We start from the raw sequence: 13,451 nt of genomic DNA, 5'->3' as shown, positions 1-13,451 counted from the left end.
TGTGTGGTATGACCGTGCGAGTGTGAGTGCGTGTGAACACGAGTGTGTGAGCGCTGTGTGTTGATGTGAGCACGGGAGTGTGAGCGCTCTGTGTTGTGTGAGCTCCTGTGTGTGATCATGCGTGTGAGCTCTGTGTGTTGTGTGAGCTCGGGAATGTGAGCGCTGTGTGTTTTCTGAGATCGGGAATGTGAGCGTTGTGTGTTCTGTGAGCTCCTGAGTGTGAGCATGCGTGTGAGCATTTTGTGTTGTGTGAATTCATGAGTGTCAGCGCTGTGTGTTGTGTGAATCTGCAAGTAGAAATAGTGAGTATTATGTAAACTCGGGAGTGTGAGCGCTTTGTGTTCTGCGACTCCGGAAGTGGAAGTAATCTGTACTGTGTTATCTCGGGAACGTGAGCGCTGGGTGTGGTGTGAACTCATGAGTGTGAGCTCGGTGAGTTGTGAGAGCTCAGGGGTGTGAGCTCTGTGTGTTGTGTGAAATCATGAGTGTGAGCGCTGTATGTTGTGTGAACTCAGGAGTGTGAGCAAAGTGTATTGTGTGAGCTCGGGTGTATGAGCATTGCGTGTTGAGTTAACTCATGAGTGTGAGCGCTGTGTGTTGTTTCAATCCGAAAGTGTAAGCGCTGTGTATAGTGTGAACTCGGGAGTGTGAGCGCTTTGTGTTGTGTGAACTCGTAAGTGTGAGCGTTTTGTGTGGTATGACCGTGCGAGTGTGAGTGCGTGTGAACTCGAGAGTGTGAGCGCTGTGTGTTGTGTGAGCACGGGTGTGTGAGTTCTGTGTGTTGTGTGAGCTCCTGTGTGTGATCATGCGTGTGAGCTCTGTGTGTTGTGTGAGCACGGGAGTGTGAGCGCTGTGTGTTTGCTGAGCTCGGGAGTGTGAGCGTTGTGTGTTCTGTGAGCTCCTGAGTGTGAGCATGCGTGTGAGCACTTTGCGTTGTGTGAACTCAGGAGTGTCAGCGCTGTGTGTTGTGTGAATCTGGAAGTATAAGTGGTGAGTATTATCTAAAGTCGGGAGTGTGAGCGCTTTGTGTTCTGCGACTCCGGAAGTGGAAGTAATCTGTATTGTGTTATCTCGGGAGCGTGAGCGCTGGGTGTTGTGTGAACTCACGAGCAAAATCACTGTGTGTTGCGTGTGCTCGGGAGTGTGAGCACTGTGTATTGTGTGAAATCAGGAGTGTGAGCGCTGTGCGTTGTGAGAGCTCGGGTTTGTGAGCTCTGTGTGTTGTGTGAAATCATGTGTGTGAGCGCTGTATGTTGTGTGAACTCGGGAGTGTGAGCGCTGTGTGTTGTGTGAACTCAGGAGTGTGAGCTCGGTGAGTTGTCAGAGCTCAGGGGTGTGAGCTTTGTGTGTTGTGTGAGCTCTGGTGTATGAGCATTGCCTGTTGTGTTAACTCATGAGTGTGAGCGCTGTGTGTTGTTTCAATCCGATAGTGTAAGCGCTGTGTAAGTGTGAACTCGGGAGTGTGAGCGCTTTGTGTTGTGTGAACTCGGGAGTCGGAGCGTTTTGTGTGGTATGACCGTGCGAGTGTGAGTGCATGTGAACTCGAGAGTGTGAGCGCTGTGTGTTGTGTGAGCACGGGAGTGTGAGCGCTCTGTGTTGTGTGAGCTCCTGTGTGTGATCATGCGTGTGAGCTCTGTGTGTTGTGTGAGGTCGGGAATGTGAGCGCTGTGTGTTTTCTGAGATCGGGAATGTGAGCGTTGTGTGTTGTGTGAGCTCCTGAGTGTGAGCATGCGTGCGAGCATTTTGTGTTGTGTGAACTCATGAGTGTCAGCGCTGTGTGTTGTGTGAATCTGGAAGTTTAAGTGGTGAGTATTATGGAAACTCGGGAGTGTGAGCGCTTTGTGTTCTGCGACTCCGGAAGTGGAAGTAATCTGTATTGTGTTATCTCGGTAGTGTGAGCGCTGGGTGTGGTATGAACTCATGAGTGTGAGCTCGGTGAGTTGTGAGAGCTCAGGGGTGTGAGCTCTGAGTGTTGTGTGAACTCATGAGTGTGAGCGCTGTGTTTTGTGTGAACTCATGATTGTGAGCTCGGTGTGTTGTGAGAGCTCGGGGATGTGAGCTCTGTGTGTTGTGTAAAATGATGAGTGTGAACGCTGTATGTTGTGTGAACTCTGGAGTGTGAGCGCTGTGTGTTGTGTGAACTCAGGAGTGTGAGCTCGGTGTGTTGTGAGAGCTCGGGGGTGTGACCTCGGTGAGTTGTGTGAACTCAGGCGTGTGAGCGCTGTGTGTTGTGAGAGCTCGGGTTTGTGAGCTCTGTGTGTTGTGTGAAATCATGTGTGTGAGCGCTGTATGTTGTGTGAACTTGGGAGTGTGAGCGCTGTGTGTTGTGTGAACTCAGGAGTGTGAGCTCGGTGAGTTGTCAGAGCTCGGGGGTGTGAGCTTTGTGTGTTGTGTGAGCTCTGGTGTATGAGCATTGCGTGTTGTGTTAAATCATGAGTGTGAGCGTTATGTGTTGTTTCAATCCGAAAGTGTAAGCGCTGTGTATAGTGTGAACTCGGGAGTGTGAGCGCTTTGTGTTGTGTGAACTCGGGAGTCTGAGCGTTTTGTGTGGTATGACCGTGCGAGTGTGAGTGCATGTGAACTCGAGAGTGTGAGCGCTGTGTGTTGTGTGAGCACGGGAGTGTGAGCGCTCTGTGTTGTGTGAGCTCCTGTGTGTGATCATGCGTGTGAGCTCTGTGTGTTGTGTGAGCTCAGGAATGTGAGCTCTGTGTGTTTTCTGAGATCGGTAATGTGAGCGTTGTGTGTTGTGTGAGCTCCTGAGTGTGAGCATGCGTGCGAGCATTTTGTGTTGTGTGAACTCATGTGTGTCAGCGCTGTGTGTTGTGTGAATCTGGAAGTTTAAGTGGTGAGTATTATGTAAACTCGGGAGTGTGAGCGCTTTGTGTTCTGCGACTCCGGAAGTGGAAGTAATCTGTATTGTGTTATCTCGGGAGCGTGAGCGCTGGGTGTGGTATGAACTCATGAGTGTGAGCTCGGTGAGTTGTGAGAGCTCAGGGGTGTGAGCTCTGAGTGTTCTGTGAACTCATGAGTGTGAGCGCTGTGTTTTGTGTGAACTCATGAGTGTGAGCTCGGTGTGTTGTGAGAGCTCGGGTGTGTGAGCTCGGTGAGTTTTGTGAACTCAGGAGTGTGAGCGCTGTGTGTTGTGAGAGCTCGGGGATGTGAGCTCTGTGTGTTGTGTAAAATGATGAGTGTGAACGCTGTATGTTGTGTGAACTCTGGAGTGTGCGCGCTGTGTGTTGTGTGAACTCAGGAGTGTGAGCTCGGTGTGTTGTGAGAGCTCGGGGGTGTGAGTTCGGTGAGTTGTGTGAACGCAGGAGTGTGAGCGCTGTATGTTGTGAGAGCTCGGGGGTGTGAACTCTGTGTGTTGTGTGAAATGATGGGTGTGAGCGCTGTGTGTCGTGTAAACTTAGGAGAGTGAGCACTGTGTGTTGTGTGAACTCATCAGTGTGAGCGCTGTGTGCTGTGTGTTGTGTGAATCTGGAAGTTTAAGTGGTGAGTATTATGGAAACTCTGGAGTTTGAGCGCTTTGTGTTCTGCGACTCCGGAAGTGGAAGTAATCTGTATTGTGTTATCTCGGGAGTGTGAGCGCTGGGTGTGGTATGAACTCATGAGTGTTAGCTCGGTGAGTTGTGAGAGCTCAGGGGTGTGAGCTCTGAGTGTTGTGTGAACTCATGAGTGTGAGCGCTGTGTTTTGTGTGAACTCATGAGTGTGAGCTCGGTGTGTTGTGAGAGCTCGGGGATGTGAGCTCTGTGAGTTGTGTAAAATGATGAGTGTGAACGCTGTATGTTGTGTGAACTCTGGAGTGTGAGCGCTGTGTGTTGTGTGAACTCAGGAGTGTGAGCTCGGTGTGTTGTGAGAGCTCGGGGGTGTGACCTCGGTGAGTTGTGTGAACTCAGGCGTGTGAGCGCTGTGTGTTGTGAGAGCTCGGGTTTGTGAGCTCTGTGTGTTGTGTGAAATCATGTGTGTGAGCGCTGTATGTTGTGTGAACTTGGGAGTGTGAGCGCTGTGTGTTGTGTGAACTCAGGAGTGTGAGCTCGGTGAGTTGTCAGAGCTCGGGGGTGTGAGCTTTGTGTGTTGTGTGAGCTCTGGTGTATGAGCATTGCGTGTTGTGTTAAATCATGAGTGTGAGCGCTATGTGTTGTTTCAATCCGAAAGTGTAAGCGCTGTGTATAGTGTGAACTCGGGAGTGTGAGCGCTTTGTGTTGTGTGAACTCGGGAGTCTGAGCGTTTTGTTTGGTATGACCGTGCGAGTGTGAGTGCATGTGAACTCGAGAGTTTGAGCGCTGTGTGTTGTGTGAGCACGGGAGTGTGAGCGCTCTGTGTTGTGTGAGCTCCTGTGTGTGATCATGCGTGTGAGCTCTGTGTGTTGTGTGAGCTCGGGAATGTGAGCTCTGTGTGTTTTCTGAGATCGGGAATGTGAGCGTTGTGTGTTGTGTGAGCTCCTGAGTGTGAGCATGCGTGCGAGCATTTTGTGTTGTGTGAACTCATGAGTGTCAGCGCTGTGTGTTGTGTGAATCTGGAAGTTTAAGTGGTGAGTATTATGTAAACTCGGGAGTGTGAGCGCTTTGTGTTCTGCGACTCCGGAAGTGGAAGTAATCTGTATTGTGTTATCTCGGGAGCGTGAGCGCTGGGTGTGGTATGAACTCATGAGTGTGAGCTCGGTGAGTTGTGAGAGCTCAGGGGTGTGAGCTCTGAGTGTTCTGTGAACTCATGAGTGTGAGCGCTGTGTTTTGTGTGAACTCATGAGTGTGAGCTCGGTGTGTTGTGAGAGCTCGGGTGTGTGAGCTCGGTGAGTTTTGTGAACTCAGGAGTGTGAGCGCTGTGTGTTGTGAGAGCTCGGGGATGTGAGCTCTGTGTGTTGTGTAAAATGATGAGTGTGAACGCTGTATGTTGTGTGAACTCTGGAGTGTGCGTGCTGTGTGTTGTGTGAACTCAGGAGTGTGAGCTCGGTGTGTTGTGAGAGCTCGGGGGTGTGAGTTCGGTGAGTTGTGTGAACTCAGGAGTGTGAGCGCTGTATGTTGTGAGAGCTCGGGGGTGTGAACTCTGTGTGTTGTGTGAAATGATGGGTGTGAGCGCTGTGTGTTGTGTAAACTTAGGAGAGTGAGCACTGTGTGTTGTGTGAACTCATCAGTGTGAGCGCTGTGTGCTGTGTGTTGTGTGAACTCGGGAGTGTGAGCGCTGTGTGTCGTGTAAACTTAGGAGAGTGAGCACTGTGTGTTGTGTGAACTCATCAGTGTGAGCGCTGTGTGCTGTGTGTTATGTGAACTCGGGAGTGTGAGCGGAGTGTGTTGTGTGAACACATGAGTGTGAGCATTGTGTGTTGTGTGAACTCATGAGTGTGAGCACTGTGTGTTGTGTGAGCTTATGAGTGTTAGCTCTGTGTGTTGTGTGAACTCATGAATGTGAGCACTATGTGTTGTCCGATCTCGGGAGTGTGAGCGGTGTGTCTGTGTGAGGTCATGAGTGTGAGCAGGTGTGTTTTGTGAACTCAAGAGTGTGAGCACTGTGTGTTGTGTGAACTCGGGAGTGTGAGCGGTGTGTGTTGTGTAAACTTAGGAGACTGAGCACTGTGTGTTGTGTGAACTCATGAGTGTGAGCGCTGAGCGCGGTGTGTTGTGTGAACTCAGGACTGTGAGCGTTCTGTGTTGTTTGAACTCGGGTGTGTGAGCACTGTGTGTTGTGTGAGCTCGGGAGTGTGAGCACTGTGTTGTGTGAACTCGGGAATGTGAGCTCGCTGAGTTGTGTGAGCTCGGGATAATGTGAGCACTTTGTGTTGTGTGAAATCATGGGTGTGGGCATTGTATGTTGTGTATACTGGGGAGTGTGAGCGCTGTGTGTTGTGTGAACTCATGAGTGCGAACGCTGTGTGTTGTGTGAACTCATGAGTGTGAGCTCGGTAAGATGTGAGAGCTCGGGATGTGAGCTGTGAGTATTGTGTGAACTCATGAGTGTGAGCGCTGTGTGTTGTGAGAACTTATGTGTGTGAGCTCGGTGTGTTGTGAGAGCTCGTGGGTGTGACCTCGGTGAGTTGTGTGAACTCAGGAGTGTGAGCGCTGTGTGTTGTGAGAGCTCGGTTTTGCGAGCTCTGTATGTTGTGTGAACTCGGGAGTGTGAGCGCTGTATGTTGTGTGAACTCGGGAGTGTTAGATTTTTGTGTTGTGTAAGCTCGGGAGTATGATGCTGTGTGTTGTGTGAGCTCGGTGAATTGTGAGAGCTCGGGGGTGTGAGATTTGTGTGTTGTGTGAGTTCGGGAGTATGAGCATTGCGTGTTGTGTTAACTCATGAGTGTGAGCGCTGTGTGTTGTTTCAATCCGAAAGTGTAAGCGCTGTGTATAGTGTGAACTCGGGAGTGTGAGCGCTTTGTGTTGTGTGAATCCGGAAGTGTAAGTGCTGTGTGTTGTGTGACCTCGGGTGTGTGAGCGCTGGATTTTCTGTGAAGTCATGAGTGTGAGAGCTGTGTGTTGTGTTAACTCATGCTTGTGAGAATTGTGTGTTGTGTGAACTCGGGAGTGTGAGCGCTGTGTGTTGTGTAAACTTAGGAGAATGATGACTGTGTGTTGTTTGAAATCATGAGTGTGAGCGCTGAGCGCTGTGTGTTGTGTGAACTCGGGAGTGTGAGCGTGCTGTGTTGATTGAACTCGGCAGTGTGAGCGCTGTGTGTTGTGTAAGCTCGGGAGTGTGAGCGCTGTGAGTTGTGTGAACTCATGAATGTGAGCATTCGGGAGTGTGAGCGCTCAGTTTTGTGTGAACTCGGGAGTGTGAGCGCTGTGTGTTGTGTGATGTCATGAGTGTGAGCATTGTATGTTGTGTAAACTGGGGAGTGTGAGCGCTGGGTGTTGTGAACTCAGGAGTGTGAACGCTGTGTGTTGTGTGAACTCATGAGTGTGAGCTCGGTAAGATGTGAGAGCTCGGGATATGAGCTCTGAGTGTTGTGTCAACTCATTAGTGTGAGCGGTGTGTGTTGTGAGAACTCATGAGTGTGAGCTCAGTGTGTTGTGAGAGCTCAGCGGTGTGACCTCGGTGAGTTGTGTGAACTCAGGAGTGTGAGCGCTGTGTGTTGTGAGAGCTCGGGTTTGTGAGCTCTGTGTGTTGTGTGAATTCATGAGTGTGAGCGCTGTATGTTGTGTGAACTCGGGAGTGTGAGCGCTGTGTGTTGTGTGAACTCAGGAGTGTGAGCTCGGTGAGATGTGAGAGCTCGGGGTTGTGAGCTTTGTGTGTTGTGTGAGCTCGTGAGTATGAGCATTGCGTGTTGTGTTAACTCATGAGTGTGAGCGCTGTGGGTGGTTTCAATCCGAAAGTGTAAGCGCTGTGTATAGTGTGAACTCGCGAGTGTGAGCGCTTTGTGTTGTGTGAATACGGAAGTGTAAGTGCTGTGTGTTGTGTGAGCTCGGGTGTGTGAGCGCTGGATTTTCTGTGAATTCATGAGTGTGAGAGCTGTGTGTTTTGTTAACTCATGCTTGTGAGCATTGTGTATTGTGTGAGCTCGGGAGTGTGAGAATTGTGTGTTGTGTGAACTCTGGAGTGTGAGCACAGTATGTTGTGTAAACTTAGGAGAATGAGCACTGTGTGTTGTTTGAAATCATGAGTGTGAGCGCTGAGCGCTGTGTGTTGTTTGAACTCGGGAGTGTGAGCGTGCTATGTTGATTGAACTCGGGAGTGTAAGCGCTGTGTGTTGTGTGAGCTCGGGAGTGTGAGCGCTGTGATTTGTGTGAACTCATGAATGTGAGCACTCGGGAGGGTGAGCGCTTTGTGTTGTGTGAACTCGGGAGTGTGAGCGCTGTGTATTGTGTGAACTCGGGAGTGTGAGCGTGCTGTGTTGATTGAACTCGGGAGTGTAAGCGCTGTGTGTTGTGTGAGCTCGGGAGTGTGAGCGCTGTGAGTTGTGTGAACTCATGAATGTGAGCATTCGGGAGTGTGAGCGCTCAGTTTTGTGTGAAATCAGGAGTGTGAGCTATGTGTGTTGTGTGAACTCGGCAGTGTGAGCTCGGTGAGTTGTGTGAACTCGGGATAGTGTGAGCACTTTGTGTTGTGTGATGTCATGAGTGTGAGGATTGTATGTTGTGTAAACTGGGGAGTGTGAGCGCCGTGTGTTGTGAACTCATGAGTGTGAACACTGTGTGTTGTGTGAAATCAAGAGTGTGAACTCTGTGTGTTGTGTGAGCTCGGGAGTGTGAGCATTGCGTGTTGCGTTAACTCATGAGTGTGAGCGCTGTGTGTTGTTTGAATGCGGAAGTGTAAGCGCTGTGTATTGTGTGAACTCGGGAGTGTGAGCGCTTTGTGTTGTGTGAACTCGGGAGTGTGAGCGTTTTGCGTGGTATGACCGTGCGAGTGTGAGTGCGTGTGAACTCGAGAGTGTGTACGCTGAGATTTGTGTGAGATCGGGAGTGTGAGCACTGTGTGTTTTTTGAGCTCGTGAGTGTGAGCGCTGTGTGTTGTGTGAGCTCCTGAGTGTAAGCATGCGTGTGAGCACTTTGTGTTGTGTCAACTCATGTGTGTCAGCGCTGTGTGTTGTCTGAATCTGGAAGTATAAGTGTGAGTATTATGTAAACTCGGGAGTGTGAGCGCTTTGTGTTGTGCGAATCCGGAAGTGTAAGTGCTGTGGTTTGTGATATCTCGGGAGCATGAGCGCTGGGTGTTGTGTGAACTCACGAGCAAAATCACTGTGTGTTGTGTGAGCTCGGGAGTGTGAGCACTGCGAGTTTTGTGAAATCAGGAGTGTGAACGCTGTGTGTTGTGAACTCGGGAGTGTGAGCACTGTGTTGTGTGAGCTCGGGAGTGTGAGCACTGTGTGTTGTGTGAACCCAGGATAGTGTGAGCACTTTGTGTTGTGTCAAATCATGAGTGTGAGCATTGTATATTGTCTAAGCTGAGGAGTGTGAGCGCTGTGTGTTGTGTGAACTCATGAGTGTGAAGGCTGTGTGTTGTGTGAGCTCGGGAGTGTGAGCACTGTGTGTTGTGTGAACTCGGGATAGTGTGAGCATTTTGTGTTGTGTGAAATCATGAGTATGAACATTGTATGTTGTGTAAATTGGGGAGTGTGAGCGCTGTGTGTTGTGTGAACTCATGAGTGTGAACGCTGTGTGTTGTGTGAACTCGGGAGTGTGAGCATTGCGTGTTGTGTTAACTCATGAGTGTGAGCGCTGTGTGTTGTGTGAAGTCGGGAGTGTGAGCGTTTTGTGTGGTATGACCATGCGATTGTGAGTGCATGTGAACTCAAGAGTGTGAGTGCTGTGTGTTGTGTGAGTTCGGGAGTGTGAGCGCTGTGTGTTGTGTGAACTCGGGAGTGTGAGCTCGGCGAGTTGTGAGAGCTCGGGGGTGTGAGCTCTGTGTGTTGTTTGAGATGGGGAGTGTGAACTCTGTGTGTTGTGTGATCTCGGGAGTGTGAGCGCTGTGTATTGTGTGAGCTCCTGTGTGTGAGCATGCGTGTGAGCACATTGTGTTGTGTGAACTCATGAGTGTCAGCGCTGTGTGTTGTGTGAATCTGGAAGTGTAAGTGGTGAGTATTATGTAAACTTGGGAGCTTGAGCGCTTTTTGTTGTGCGAATCCGGAAGTGTAAGTGGTGTGTGTTGTGTGAGCTCGGGTGTGTGAGCGCTGGATTTTCTGTGAATTCATGAGTGTGAGAGCTGTGTGTTGTGTTAACTCATGATTGTGAGGATTGTGTATTGTGTGAGTTCGGGAGTGTGAGCGCTGTGTGTTGTGTGAACTCGGGAGTGTGAGCGCAGTGTGTTGTGTAAACTTAGGAGAATGAGCACTGTGTGTCATTTGAAATCATGAGTGTGAGCGCTGAGCGCTGTGTGTTGTGTGAACTCTGGAGTGTGAGCGTGCTGTGTTGATTGAACTCGGGAGTGTGAGCGGTGTGTGATGTGTGAGCTCGGGAGTGTGAGCGCTGTGAGCTGTGTGAACTCTTGAATATGAGCACTCGGGAGTGTGAGCGTTCAGTTTTGTGTGAACTCGGGAGTGTGAGCGCTGTGTGTTGTGTGAGCTCCTCAGTGTGAGCATGCGTGTGAGCACTTTGTGTTGTGTGAACTCATGAGTGTCAGCACTGTGTGTTGTGTGAATCTGGAAGTATAAGTGGTGAGTATTATGTAAACTCGGGAATGTGAGCGCTTTGTGTTGTGCGAATCCGTAAGTGTAAGTACTGTGTGTTGTGTTATCTCGGGAGTTTGAGCGCTGGGTGTTGTGTGAAATCACGAGCAAAATCACTGTGTGTTGTGTGAGCTCGGGAGTGTGAGCACTGTGTGTTGTGTGAAATCAAGAGTGTGAACTCTGTGTGTTGTGTGAGCTCGGGAGTGTGAGCATTGCGTGTTGCGTTAACTCATGAGTGTGAGCGCTGTGTGTTGTTTGAATCTGGAACTGTAAGCGCTGTGTATTGTGTGAACTCGGGAGTGTGAGCGCTTTTTGTTGTGTGAACTCGGGAGTGTGAGCGTTTTGCGTGGTATGGCCGTGCGAGTGTGAGTGCGTGTGAACTCGAGAGTGTGTGCGCTGAGATTTGTGTGAGATCGGGAGTGTGAGCACTGTGTGTTTTTTGAGCTCGGGAGTGTGAGCGCTGTGTGTTGTGTGAGCTCCTGAGTGTAAGCATGCGTGTGAGCACTTTGTGTTGTGTCAACTCATGTGTGTCAGCGCTGTGTGTAATGTGAATCTGGAAGTATAAGTGTGAGTATTATGTAAACTCGGGAGTGTGAGCGCTTTGTGTTGTGCGAATCCGGAAGTGTAAGTGCTGTGTGTTGTGATATCTCGCGAGCATGAGCGCTGGGTGTTGTGTGAACTCACGAGCAAAATCACTGTGTGTTGTGTGAGCTCGGGAGTGTGAGCACTGCGAGTTTTGTGAAATCAGGAGTGTGAGCGCTGTGTGTTGTGAACTCGGGAGTGTGAGCACTGTGTTGTGTGAGCTCGGGAGTGTGAGCACTGTGTGTTGTGTGAACTCAGGATAGTGTGAGCACTTTGTGTTGTGTCAAATCATGAGTGTGAGCATTGTATGTTGTGTAAACTGAGGAGTGTGAGCGCTGTGTGTTGTGTGAACTCATGAGTGTGAAGGCTGTGTGTTGTGTGAGCTCGGGATTGTGAGCACTGTGTGTTGTGTGAACTCGGGATAGTGTGAGCACTTTGTGTTGTGTGAAATCATGAGTATGTGCATTGTATGTTGTGTAATTTGGGGAGTGTGAGCGCTGTGTGTTGTGTGAACTCATGAGTGTGAACGCTGTGTGTTGTGTGAACTCGGGAGTGTGAGCATTGCGTGTTGTGTTAACTCATGAGTGTGAGCGCTGTGTGTTGTGTGAACTCGGGAGTGTGAGCGTTTTGTGTGGTATGACCGTGCGATTGTGAGTGCATGTGAACTCAAGAGTGTGAGTGCTGTATGTTGTGTGAGTTCGGGAGTGTGAGCGCTGTGTGTTGTGTGAACTCGGGAGTGTGAGCTCGGCGAGTTGTGAGAGCTCGGGGGTGTGAGCTCTGTGTGTTGTTTGAGCTGGGGAGTGTGAACTCTGTGTGTTGTGTGATCTCGGGAGTGTGAGCGCTGTGTATTGTGTGAGCTCCTGAGTGTGAGTATGCGTGTGAGCACATTGTGTTGTGTGAACTCATGAGTGTCAGCGCTGTGTGTTGTGTGAATCTGGAAGTGTAAGTGGTGAGTATTATGTAAACTCGGGAGCTTGAGCGCTTTTTGTTGTGCGAATCCGGAAGTATAAGTGCTGTGTGTTGTGTGAGCTCGGGTGTGTGAGCGCTGGATTTTCTGTGAATTCATGAGTGTGAGAGCTGTGTGTTGTGTTAACTCATGCTTGTGAGCATTGTGTATTGTGTGAGTTCGGGAGTGTGAGAATTGTGTGTTGTGTGAACTCGGGAGTGTGAGCGCTGTGTGTTGTGTGAAGTCTGGAGTGTGAGCGCAGTGCGTTGTGTAAACTTAGGAGAATGAGCACTGTGTGCTGTTTGAAATCATGAGTGTGAGCGCTGAGCGCTGTGTGTTGTGTGAACTCGTGAGTGTGAGCGTGCTGTGTTGATTGAACTCGGGAGTGTGAGCGCTGTGTGTTGTGTGAGCTCGGGAGTGTGAGCGCTGTGTGTTGTGTGATGTCATGAGTGTGAGCATTGTATGTTGTGTAAACTGGGGAGTGTGAGCGCTGGGTGTTGTGAACTCAGGAGTGTGAACGCTGTGTGTTGTGTGAACTCATGAGTGTGAGCTCGGTAAGATGTGAGAGCTCGGGATGTGAGCTCTGAGTGTTGTGTCAACTCATTAGTGTGAGCGCTGTGTGTTGTGAGAACTCATGAGTGTGAGCTCAGTGTGTTGTGAGAGCTCAGCGGTGTGACCTCGGTGAGTTGTGTGAACTCAGGAGTGTGAGCGCTGTGTGTTGTGAGAGCTCGGGTTTGTGAGCTCTGTGTGTTGTGTGAATTCATGAGTGTGAGCGCTGTATGTTGTGTGAACTCGGGAGTGTGAGCGCTGTGTGTTGTGTGAACTCAGGAGTGTGAGCTCGGTGAGATGTGAGAGCTCGGGGTTGTGAGATTTGTGTGTTGTGTGAGCTCGGGAGTATGAGCATTGCGTGTTGTGTTAACTCATGAGTGTGAGCGCTGTGGGTTGTTTCAATCCGAAAGTGTAAGCGCTGTGTATAGTGTGAACTCGCGAGTGTGAGCGCTTTGTGTTGTGTGAATACGGAAGTGTAAGTGCTGTGTGTTGTGTGAGCTCGGGTGTGTGAGCGCTGGATTTTCTGTGAATTCATGAGTGTGAGAGCTGTGTGTTTTGTTAACTCATGCTTGTGAGCATTGTGTATTGTGTGAGCTCGGGAGTGTGAGAATTGTGTGTTGTGTGAACTCGGGAGTGTGAGCGCTGTGTGTTGTGTGAACTCTGGAGTGTGAGCACAGTATGTTGTGTAAACTTAGGAGAATGAGTACTGTGTGTTGTTTGAAATCATGAGTGTGAGCGCTGAGCGCTGTGTGTTGTGTGAACTCGGGAGTGTGAGCGTGCTGTGCGGATTGAACTCGGGAGTGTGAGCGCTGTGTGTTGTTTGAGCTCGGGAGTGTGAGCGCTGTGAGTTGTGTGAACTCATGAATGTGAGCATTCGGGACTGTGAGCGCTCAATTTTGTGTGAAATCAGGAGTGTGAGCACTGTGTGTTGTGTGAACTCGGGAGTGTGACCTCTGTGTGTTGTGTGAACTCGGGAGTGTGAGCTCGGTGAGTTGTGTGAACTCGGGGTAGTGTGAGCACTTTGTGTTGTGTGATGTCATGAGTGTGAGCATTGTATGTTGTGTAAACTGGGGAGTGTGAGCGCTGTGTGTTGTGAACTCATGAGTGTGAACACTGTGTGTTGTGTGAAATCAAGAGTGTGAACTCTGTGTGTTGTGTGAGCTCGGGAGTGTGAGCATTGCGTGTTGCCTTAACTCATGAGTGTGAGCGCTGTGTGTTGTTTGAATGCGGAAGTGTAAGCGCTGTGTATTGTGTGAACTCGGGAGTGTGAGCGCTTTGTGTTGTGT

Source organism: Pristiophorus japonicus, chromosome Y, assembly GCF_044704955.1.
Source record: "Pristiophorus japonicus isolate sPriJap1 chromosome Y, sPriJap1.hap1, whole genome shotgun sequence".
Taxonomy (NCBI): domain Eukaryota; kingdom Metazoa; phylum Chordata; class Chondrichthyes; family Pristiophoridae; genus Pristiophorus; species Pristiophorus japonicus.
Note: the sequence above shows the minus strand (reverse complement) of the source record.